Below are 10761 nucleotides of genomic sequence, written 5' to 3' on the forward strand. Positions count from 1 at the left end.
CCCCAAACGCCAGCTGTACGTTCCCGCTATAACCAAATACGTATAACCAAGGGCGGTTATGACACACAAGGTTAACCCTTGCTGCCAGGGATGTTGGAAGTAAATGGAAGGAAGAAGAAGACAGGAAAGATGGAAAGTGACCGGGAAAGACGAAGATTGGAGAGGGAGACAGGAAAAGGCAACTACCGATTTCCCACGGGTGGGTCAGTCCGGGGGTGCCGTCTACGTGAAGCAGAGGCCAAAGAAGTGTGTTGCCTCCGTCGGGGGGCCATAAAGGTCCAAACTCCTGGCATCGGCTCAACCCCCAGGATCCCCTTTTCCCCGGACACGGCTAAGCCACGCAAGGTTAAGCGTGGGAGGGTCCGACCCTCGTGTGCTCGGGTCCGTGGTGTCGCAACACACCAAACGCCTGCTGACGCAGACGCCCCTGCGGTGATCCGTTTGTGTGTTCTTGCGCTGTACATAAGATGAAGCTTAACCAAATTGCACGAATGTCAGTTGTCTTCACTGGTTATAATTTGTAGATTAAAATTTATACTCAACTCCACTGGCAAAGAAGGGCAACAATTCATCGTGAAGGCAGCAGAGTTCAGTTCTAGTCAACTCGTTACTGGCCAAGAATTGCCACATTTCATCGTGAAAGAATCAGAGCGAGTTCTATTCAACTCTAATAGAAAATAAGGCTACCATTTCATCGTGAAGGCAGCAGAGCTAGTTCTAGGCAAGTCTACCCAACCTAACTTAACCTGACCTAACCTAACCTTGCGAATGAAGCGCGGCTACTTCTAGTGAACTGGAGACTGGACAAGAAGGGCAACATTTTATTGTGAAAGAATCAGAGCAAGTTGTAGTCAAATCTACTGCCAAAGCAACGATTCAGCGTGAAGGGAGCAGAGTTCAGTTCTAGTCTAGTGCCGTAAATATTTAAGTAACAAATTATTGATGTAATTCTGGTAATTATTTTAGGAATTTCGATTTCTCGCAGAAGTAATGGCCGCCTCATTTTGTAGTTTAGCACAAGGGTAATAATTGTGCTATCTGTCATTGACATTTTTAAAATTTGGTAGAGCTAAACAAAAGGACTGGAATATGGCCGGTTGTATTCAAAAGAAAACTTTTGTTGTGTTTGGCCCTTTTGTTGTCTGCATCTTTTCTTCGTACCTCCGTTTTATCAGCTGTTTTGTTACCCGCCGTGGTTGCTCAGTGGCTATGGTGTTGGGCTGCTGAGCACGAGGTCGCGGGATCGAATCCCGGCCACGGCGGCCGCATTTCGATGGGGGCGAAATGCGAAAACACCCGTGTACTTAGATTTAGGTGCACGTTAAAGAACCCCAGGTGGTCTAAATTTCCGGAGTCCCCCACTACGGCGTGCCTCATAATCAGAACTGGTTTTGGCACGTAAAACCCCATAATTTAATTTTTAGCTGTTTTGTTGTTCAGCGTCAATTCGTGCCAACACGCCTAGCCATCGCTCTTGCTGCAACGCTAACTCTGGTCATGTCTTGAAAAAGCGCTCAACCAGCTGTCTGCGGATAGCTTCTGCTGCATTGATTAACAGGAACGCGCAGAAGGCTTTCGTGATTGTCCTGAGGAGTATGAGGCAAATAAAAAGGAAGGTGTGCCGAACGCGGGTGCATCCAATACGCGCGGGCTCATTGAGTTGCTTCCATGTTTCCGCAATGGTCAGACGTCTGGGTTTGGCCGCCACCTTTGCAAGACAAGGTATGGCGATCAAGGGGAGCGCGCGCACAAGCATTGACGACTGCATACAATAAGCAACTATTATGGCAGACCAACATGTTCAACCAAAAAACTTGATTTATTAGTGGCGACAACCAGACATTCTCCTCGCTCAGGATGCCTGTTTTTTTGCCATTAAACATGCCACAGGTTGTAAAAGGAAGCGCTGTATCCTAGAGGCATTACAATTTCCGACTTGTTCCTGTTTGCGAGCCAGGTGCTCTAACCATGACACCTCGCTGAAGAGACCGATTAATGAAAGTATGTTGCGTAACTCGGCGCACTATAGCCGCAAGCTGGCAAGACGCCGATCCCGCGTAGCAAAAAGTTCCCAGCCACAAATACTAAGCGCTACAGCGAAAACGCAAATGCGTAGAGACGCATCTTCTGATGAGACGTGCGTCCAAACTATTGCAAAATAGAAAAAAAAACACTTGGTGCTACGACACTCGTTTAACATGCAACGCAGCAGCCCACCTGTTGGTGATGCGTGAAGTTCAGGCCTTGGAAGAATTTCTGCACGATGTCCTCGAGCCTTAGAGCGAGTGCCGTGGTGTTACCTGCGTCACCCTGGAGCACAGTTTGCTCGAGCAGGTTGAGCTGAAAACGTCCCTCGCCGGCTGTACGGCCGATGAGTACCTGGCGGTTGGCGGCGTAGGTGCTCGGCTCTTGCAGGCCCAGAAGTGGACGAACGTCGAGGCTAGGGCCGAAGCGGGGACCCAGGGCGAGGGACATCTGCTGTGCGGCACTGCGGCCCCAAGGGTACGTCACCAACCATGTAGCCAACATGTGGGGGAACAGGACGCTGTTCATGACTACACAGGACGATAGCGCATCATTGAGAAAAGTATTATTCGTTCGAGATTTTTGTGCATGTTTGCGCTTTTGTCAGGGACAGAATTGCAGGACACGGGCACGAGACGCCTGGCGTTCAACCTCAGTGGTCGTGTGCTAGGTTCTGAGCGCATCACAGTTGCACAAATAGAACTGCTCCGAGAAACATGGCTATGAATTTGGATCTCCTTTATTCCTGAAGCGTACCTATTTTGAAAATTCAGTAAATTTCGGCCATTTGGAATATAAACACTAGCTTCCTGGTCAGTTTGATTACCGAGAGAGGGCACCAAGCGTGCCCCGCGCCTGGCGCCATTTGTTGCCTCGTTTCAAGATGGTCATATAAACACGAGCACGCGCGCTCGGCATTTCTGCGGATGCCGGTGCAAACAACATGACCAATCCGACAGAACACCAGCGCGATAAGTTCAGATCCCGCGCAATGTGGGAATCGGTGTACGTGAAGCTTTCATGAACCACCATGGCGAAATGACACAAGTGGCATGCTGTAGATTTCAGTGAGGAACGCGCACCTCAGCCACCGGAGTGGAACTCGCAGAGAAATTGGAACTTCTATTAAGCATTAAAACGTGTGGAATTATAAGACCCAACGTGCTTGACCTTGTATAAGCACGCCAGAGAGCCACACTATGATGAGAGACTCGCAGCGAATTTCGGCGACGAGCGCGTGTTTTAACTTAACCTTCATCGTCAGCTAATTGATGCGTGGGCTCACTTTTTACAAATATACTGTTACTATGGAAATTACTTTAACCTGCCATGCGTCTCAAAGCGCTGGCTTGCACTAGGATAATTTTATTGCTATAGCAATTATATGGACACTTCAACCGGATTTCTGCCGTCGGCGTCGCCGTCGTCGTCACCGTCGCCATGAGGTTCCGTATAAAGTCCAAGGGCGATAAAATCGTCGCCGCGCGCTGCATGCTCGAGCGATCCCCCGCGCGCTATCACAGGGATTGAACGCACGGCGCAAAGCAAACGCGACCGTCGCGCGAAAGGCCGTGGGGGTACGGGAAGAAGGGAGGCGGCGCGACGCTGCGGCACCAAAGGCGTATCTTGCAACCGGGCTCAAGGAGAACTGGCCACTCAATCTCCCACGCGAAAGCAAGAAAGCGGGAAGGCCGCGCGGGAGCGAGGGGGGGGGCGCAGCTTCTACTCTGCCAACTGCGCTCTTACTTTGCCCGGTGTGGCGGTCGCCCGCACCGTCTCTTATGTCCACACTGCTCTGACCTTTGTATGCGCTGTGCATTCGCCGCTCAGTTTCCGTTGAAGCGATAGACCGCACGAACCTTCGCCCGCTGTGGCGGCTGCGCTTGCTGCCAGCGTTTTGACAGTCGTTGTCTGCGGTCATTCAGTGTGATCTAGTCATGTTTGCTTGTGCGCAATGACACTACGCTTGTTAGTTAGTTAGTGGTAGATTTTTATGGCGCAAGGGCAACTGTGGCCAAAGAGCGCCAAACACAAGGTTGATGGTAGACTCAGGTTAGTAAGCAGTAAAAGAGAAGGATAAAAAACAGTGGTGTATAGGGCCTAAAATAATTGAGTAATGATTAAATTTGATGATTATGGGCAAAGCGCATGACATTTACAAGGTCAGGCAGCCTCAGCAACAGTCCTTGTCAGGGCAAGGAGTGCGGAGCGCCTGACATGTAAGATAAGAAATCTCAGCCATTTCCTTGGGAATGAGACAAGGCTGAGTTCAATGGTAATATGAAATGGCACGTAGGAAGCCTACACTCGCTAAAAACTTCAAAACTCTTTTTAGTGAAAACATTTGGTAGTTGCCGAGAAAGAAGGACGGGTGCGGAGGTATCTGATTTCTGTATAGTTCTGGGAAGTAACGTCTCCTGTCTGGTTCTAGCCTCTTGCACATGATTAGAACGTGAATGACGGACAGTCGATCACCACATTTTGGACAGTGCGGAGCTGGAGTCACCACCTTTGAAAAGGCACTTTTTAAGAAAAATATACATTTTCTCTTTATTAGATTTCGAGAATTCCCAAACATTCAAAAATGTTCTGCAGAAAGAATTATGTTCTTATCTTACTTAGTTCAAAAGTTATAGCCAACCTACTAACAGCTGGCGAACGGTTCTGAAACCGAAACGAATGTGGTGTGGTAACAGAAACTGATAACTCAGCGAAAATCAACGGCGTATATTGAGATTTTTCTGTTATGTTTTAGATTGATACGTAAAATATTATTCAAAGACAATTTGTAAGGCTTCCTTTTTTTAAACATTGCCCAAATTTCCGTAAGGGGGATGCCTGACGCTACAAGCGTTAAAAGTGCGTCTCTGTTCACGTTGCGCGCGCTTTACGCTGCGGCTGTGAATGCTACCGGGATCGTCGTTTTTATAGCTATTATTTTTAGTAGGAACAGTAATAACATAGGCTGAACGTTTTTATAGGAGGGAATGGCCAAGTTCAAGGTAAAAAGGCGATTGAAACAAAAGCTTCAATCAAAACTTTCGAAAAAATAGAAAACATTCGAACAAAGATTGAAACGAAAGTGAAGCCGGTTTATGCTAACCTTGTACGGATTTAAAGAAGTGCCTGAACGGAAAATCCTAAAGTGTAACGAGAGTTTCAACGGTATGATATGGCAACGGGTGCCAAAGACGTCCGCGTGAGCCTGCCCTTTATTATGTGGCCTGCCCATCCTCCTTTTTGGTTTATATGATGCTGTGTGCCACTTCAAAGATAGCAACAGAAGTACAACAGATATTTTGAGGCAAGCAGGCATTGAACCTGGCCATCACACGCTCGTAGCATGTTGCACCAGTGACCAGTACCGTGTAAAGAAGGCCCAGCGTCAATCAACGGGTGAGGCAAAATATCTCCGCAAGAAAATGTGGGCTGCAACAAAAGCCAAAACGGAGGTCGTGGCAGCTAATAAGGGCCCTAGCTATGAACCTAGTGGATTTTAACTTATTTGGGCGTGATGATCTTGTTTGTGCAAGAATTGGAAAACTTTAATCTTGTTTTTCTCAAAACTTGATTTCTTGCACTTTCCTGTTGCGCAAACAGTTGTAACTTCAAAATCAATGAGTAGTTTTCAACGAAACTTTGCACGCTCGTTCCTTTATTACTAGACTGTGCAATGAAGTAGGTATAATGAAAACGAATGATAAGTTTTGATGTTCTCAAGTTTTATTCCAAGCAATGCAGACAAAAATGACACATTTTTTTGTTTTCTTTGGTATTTTTACTATATCTTGATTCCCAATCATCGGATGGCAAAGATCCTAGTTCGTGCACAGTCTGGTTAGTTGGCTACCTCTGTGCCAAAAAGTTTACGATTCCTGCACTCCATTCGCTAGTTATGAATGTTCACGTAACAGCCAAGTTTGGGCAATGTTTTGTCAATAACAAATGCCAGTATAATTTTTTTCACTCTTTCTTGCTTTTGAATATAATTTAGAATGGTCCTTTATAAGTTCAATGTGAAATAAAAATTTAATGGCCAAAACTAAAACTTTTTTTGAAAAAGGTGGTGACATACCTTAACAGATGTGAATGTGTTGCATATGTGTGTCCTATTCTAAGCCTGCATAGTGCAACCTGATGATGATGATGATATATGTTGTTTTCTGGCGCAAGGGCCAGCTATGGCCAAAGAGTGCATAGATGTGGTGTACTGAGTGAGCAATGGTATGATCAATGACAGTGGGTAGGTGTAGGGTGGCTGTAAAGGGGCCTAAAATTCTGCGCACTAAAGGTGCGTAAAATACAAAATTAATAAGATCATGACAATGATGTGATAGGGCGCAATGAATATGGTATAAAAAAAGCTGTGAGCGATACAAGGCACTACTGCCTCACAGAGACCCTTAGAAGCAAGAGCCTGGAGGAGAGTGCATTTCAAAATGCTGTCGCAGCGGCGTCCTCTGAAAGAGGACCCTGCTACGAATCTCTCGGGCGAAGAACTTGCAAAATGTCGATGTCGTTTAAAAAGGCTAAAACTGAGTCGTGCTAAAATACCGGGTCATTAGCTAAAAACATCGCTGGGTGAAGGGGTATGTTCTCTCTATAGGCTTGAACAAAGTGTTTCTTTCTTTCAGGTTCTATTAGAGGACACTGCACTAGGATGTGAAGTACAGTAAGTACCTCCCCACATCTAGTACAGGTCGGGGGTTCGCCTCCAGACAACAAGTAATTGTGCGTGCCGTAAGTGTGTCCTATTCTGAGCCTACAGAATAGGACATCATTTCTTCTAGATTTCGTGGTGGATGGCCAGTTCCCTAAGCGAGGCTTAATTAAATGAAGTTTGTTTAGACTCTGGGCGTCCCACAAACGTTGCCAGTGGGCTCGAAGTCTCTTGCGTAGATATGGCTTCATATCGGGAGCAGGGACGGGCATGGATGTGTTTCCAGCTTTTGCGTCGATGGATGTGGCAATCTGGTCTGCCAGTACATTTCCCTCGATGTCTCGGTGTCCTGGCACCCAGCACACCACAACATGCTGCCCAGACGCATATATATTACATATTAATGAATAAAGCGATACTATTACTGGATTTTTGTGCCTTTTGAGAGATTTTAAAGCTTTTACTACGCTCAGCGAGTCTGTGTAGATAATTGCTTTTGGTATTTTCGATTCTTTGATATGTTTAAGAGCCGACAGTATTGCACAAGCCTCTGCTGTGAAAATGCTCGTTTGGGGGTGCAGGGCGTCGGCATCTGAAAATGATGGGCCAACCGCTGCATAAGAGACGCCAGCATGAGACTTTGATGCATCGGTGTAAAATTCCGGACAGGAGTATTTATGCTGCAGTTCGAGGAAATGCATTCGAATGTGTGCAACCGGGGCGTGCTTCGAAACATGTAAAAAGGACAAATCACAGTCGACAATCTGCCACTGCCACGGTGAGACCTGTATAGTGGGTGTCATTAGACGATGTTCAAAGAGTGGTACATCCATTTCCTCAGCCAGACTTCTCACACGCAACGAGAAGGGCTCTCTTACTGCAGGTCGGTTATGAAAGAGGTGGGAGCTGGACAAATCATTTACGGTGGAATATGAGGGATGTTCACTGTTTGCATTCACTCTAAGAAAATACATGAAAGCTGTGTAGGTCCTCTGGAAGTGGAGGGACCACTCATTGGATTCCACGTAAAGGCTTTCTACAGGGCTTGTCCTAAAGGCACCTGTAGACAAGCGAATACCTAGATGGTGGATGGGGTCCAGCATCTTCAACGCGGTTGGGGTGGCTGACTGGTAAATTATGGCCCCGTAGTCTAGGCGTGTTCGTATGAGGCTTTTATACAAATTTAACAGACACTTTCTGTCACTACCCCATGTAGTGCGTGACAACACTTTTAAAATATTCATTGTTTTCATGCACTTGTTTTTTAGATGTTTTAGGTGTGGTATGAATGTTAGCTTAGTGTCAAGAATTATGCCTAAGAATTTATGTTCCGTTTTTACAGGTAGACGCTGTCCTTGTAGGTCAATGTCGGGGTCGGGGTACAGTCCTCTCTTTCTAGAAAAAAGGACGCAGGCGCTCTTTTGTGGATTTAGGCAGAACCCATTCTCGTCTGCCCGTTTAGCCACCTTGTTCAGACCAAGTTGAACCTGCCGCTCACAGATTGCAAGGTTGCATGATTTAAATCCAATCTGTATATCATCGACGTACGTTGAATAAAACATGTTGCGTGGGATGCATAGACGCAAGGAATTCATTTTTATAATGAAGAGAGTGCAACTGAGCACCCCACCCTGTGGCACTCCGGTTTCCTGCACGAAAGGCCGTGATAATGCATTGCCAACTCGAACACGGAATGTGCGATTCAGTAGATAACTTTCAATCACATTTAACATATTACCACGTATACCAAAGTGGGAGAGGTCTCTCAGTATTCCGAACCGCCACGTGGTGTCGTATCCTTTTTCCATATCGAGGAAAACAGAAAGGAAGAATTGTTTGTGAACAAAAGCTTCACGTATCTGTGCCTCAATACGTATCAAATGGTCAATGGTGGATCGACCCTCGCGAAAACCGCACTGGTATGGGTCAAGCAGCTTGTTTGATTCTAGGAAATGTATCAGACGACGGTTTATCATTTTCTCGAAAGCTTTGCAGAGGCAGCTTGTTAGAGCTATGGGCCGGTAACTCGATGCGGACGATGGATCCTTGCCCTGCTTCAGGATAGGGATCACTATGGCCTCTTTCCAGGCAGAGGGGATCTCGCCGGAGGTCCATATAGAGTTATAGAGACAGAGAAGGGTTTTCTTCGTTTCAGAGGGTAGGTTTTTCAACATGTCATATAGTATACGGTCAGGGCCTGGGGCAGATTGGTTGCAACAGGTGAGTGATGCATGCAGCTCCGCTAGGGAGAAAGGTTGGTTATATGGCTCGTTTCGGGTGCTCTTTCGGTCCAGTTTTTGTTTTTCTGTTACTGATTTGTATTGTTTAAACGCTGGAGAATAGTGTGATGAACTGGACACATGTTCAAAATGTGCACCCAGATGGTTCGCTTGGTCCTCCAGGCTGTCTCCCTGCGTGTGTACCAGGGGAGGCGGATGTGTTGGTCGTCCTCTTACTCTATTCACCCTGTTCCAAACCTTGGCCTCATCCGTGTACGAGTTGATACTTGATAAAAATGTTTGCCAGCTGTCTCTCCTGGCTTGTCTGCGTGTTCTCCTACCTTGGGACTTGATTTTCTTGAAACTGGCAAGGTTTTCAGCAGTAGGATATTCGCGAAGCTGCCTCCATGCTTTGTTCTGCTGCCTACGTGCGTTCCGGCATTGTTCATTCCACCAAGGAACACGGCGTTTGCTAGAAAGTCCACTTGTTTGGGGAATACACTTAGAAGCTGCGTCAATTATGAAATTAGTCAAATACTCGATGGCACCGTCAATTCCGAGCGATGAAATGTCAGCCCACGAGAGCTTACTGGTAAGTGTTTGGAATTTATCCCAGTCCGCTGCTTTGACCTTCCACCGAGGAGCATGTGGGAGTGATTCGTATTGTCTTGGTGCTCTCAGCAGTATTGGGAAATGGTCGCTCCCGTAAGGGTTTTTTATAACTTCCCATTCAAGTTCAGGCAATATGGATGGAGAAGCTATGCTGAGGTCTATAGAGGAAAATGTTTTGTTTGCAAAACAATAATATGTAGGTTCTTTTTTGTTAAGCAGACAAGCACCGGATGAGAAAAGAAAATCTTGAATTAGACGGCCTCGCGCATCGATGCGAGCGTCGCCCCACAGATTGTTGTGTGCATTGAGATCGCCAAGAAGAAGATAGGGCTCTGGCAATTCGTCTATCAAGGACTGAAATTCGTGTTTGTGTAAGCGGTAATGTGGGGGTATGTATACCGAGCAAATGGTGATGAGTTTGTTAAGGAGAACCAGTCGAACTGCCACTGCTTCAAGGGGCGTTTGCAGCTGCAAACGTTGACATGCTATGCTTTCGTGAATCACAATGGCAACACCGCCTGATGATGCGAGACCATCATCACGATCTTTACGAAACGTAACATACTGTCGAAGAAAGTTTGTATGTGTCGATTTTAAATGAGTTTCCTGTACACACAGCACTTTTGGATTGTGTTTGTGGAGAAGTTCTTGCACTTTATCGAGGTTCCTAAGAAGGCCTCTGATGTTCCATTGTATAATTTGTGTGGCCATACTGAAAGTAAATGGGTGCTGTGTGTACTAAAAACAAAAAGGAAGTGTTGCATTAGATTACAGAGCCCTTTCCAGGCCCTGTAACGCGGGATTTGTCTTTTCTGAAGCGGTCGAGGGAACCTCGCCGCTCCTTAGGCGCTTGGTGCGCCGTCGGGGTGGGTGTGGTGTCCATTGCCTCTTGTGAAGCGCCGGACACGCGCTCTTGCGAGCGAGAAGTTTCACGAGAAAGTCTCGCCTCGAAGGACGAGACATTTGCGCCCACCAGCCCGGATGTCGATGGGGCTGCCTTTGGGCCTGAGCTGCGCCGGCTGTTGCCAGCACCAGCAGGGGCCGGTGAGGGTGAGGCAGCCTTGACTGCACCCCCCGTGGGAGCTGCTGGCGGGCCTGCGGGTTCGCTACGCGAAGCGCAGGCTGCCACCGAGGACTGTTGTGGTGCCGGCAACCCTAGGGTAACCGGGCCTGTTCGCTGGTTGGGTGGAGTAGACTTCGCTACTTCCACCCTGGGGGCAGGAGCCACAAGCGACGGCTCGCTGC

Source organism: Dermacentor silvarum, chromosome 1 (genome assembly GCF_013339745.2).
Source record: "Dermacentor silvarum isolate Dsil-2018 chromosome 1, BIME_Dsil_1.4, whole genome shotgun sequence".
NCBI lineage: Eukaryota > Metazoa > Arthropoda > Arachnida > Ixodida > Ixodidae > Dermacentor > Dermacentor silvarum.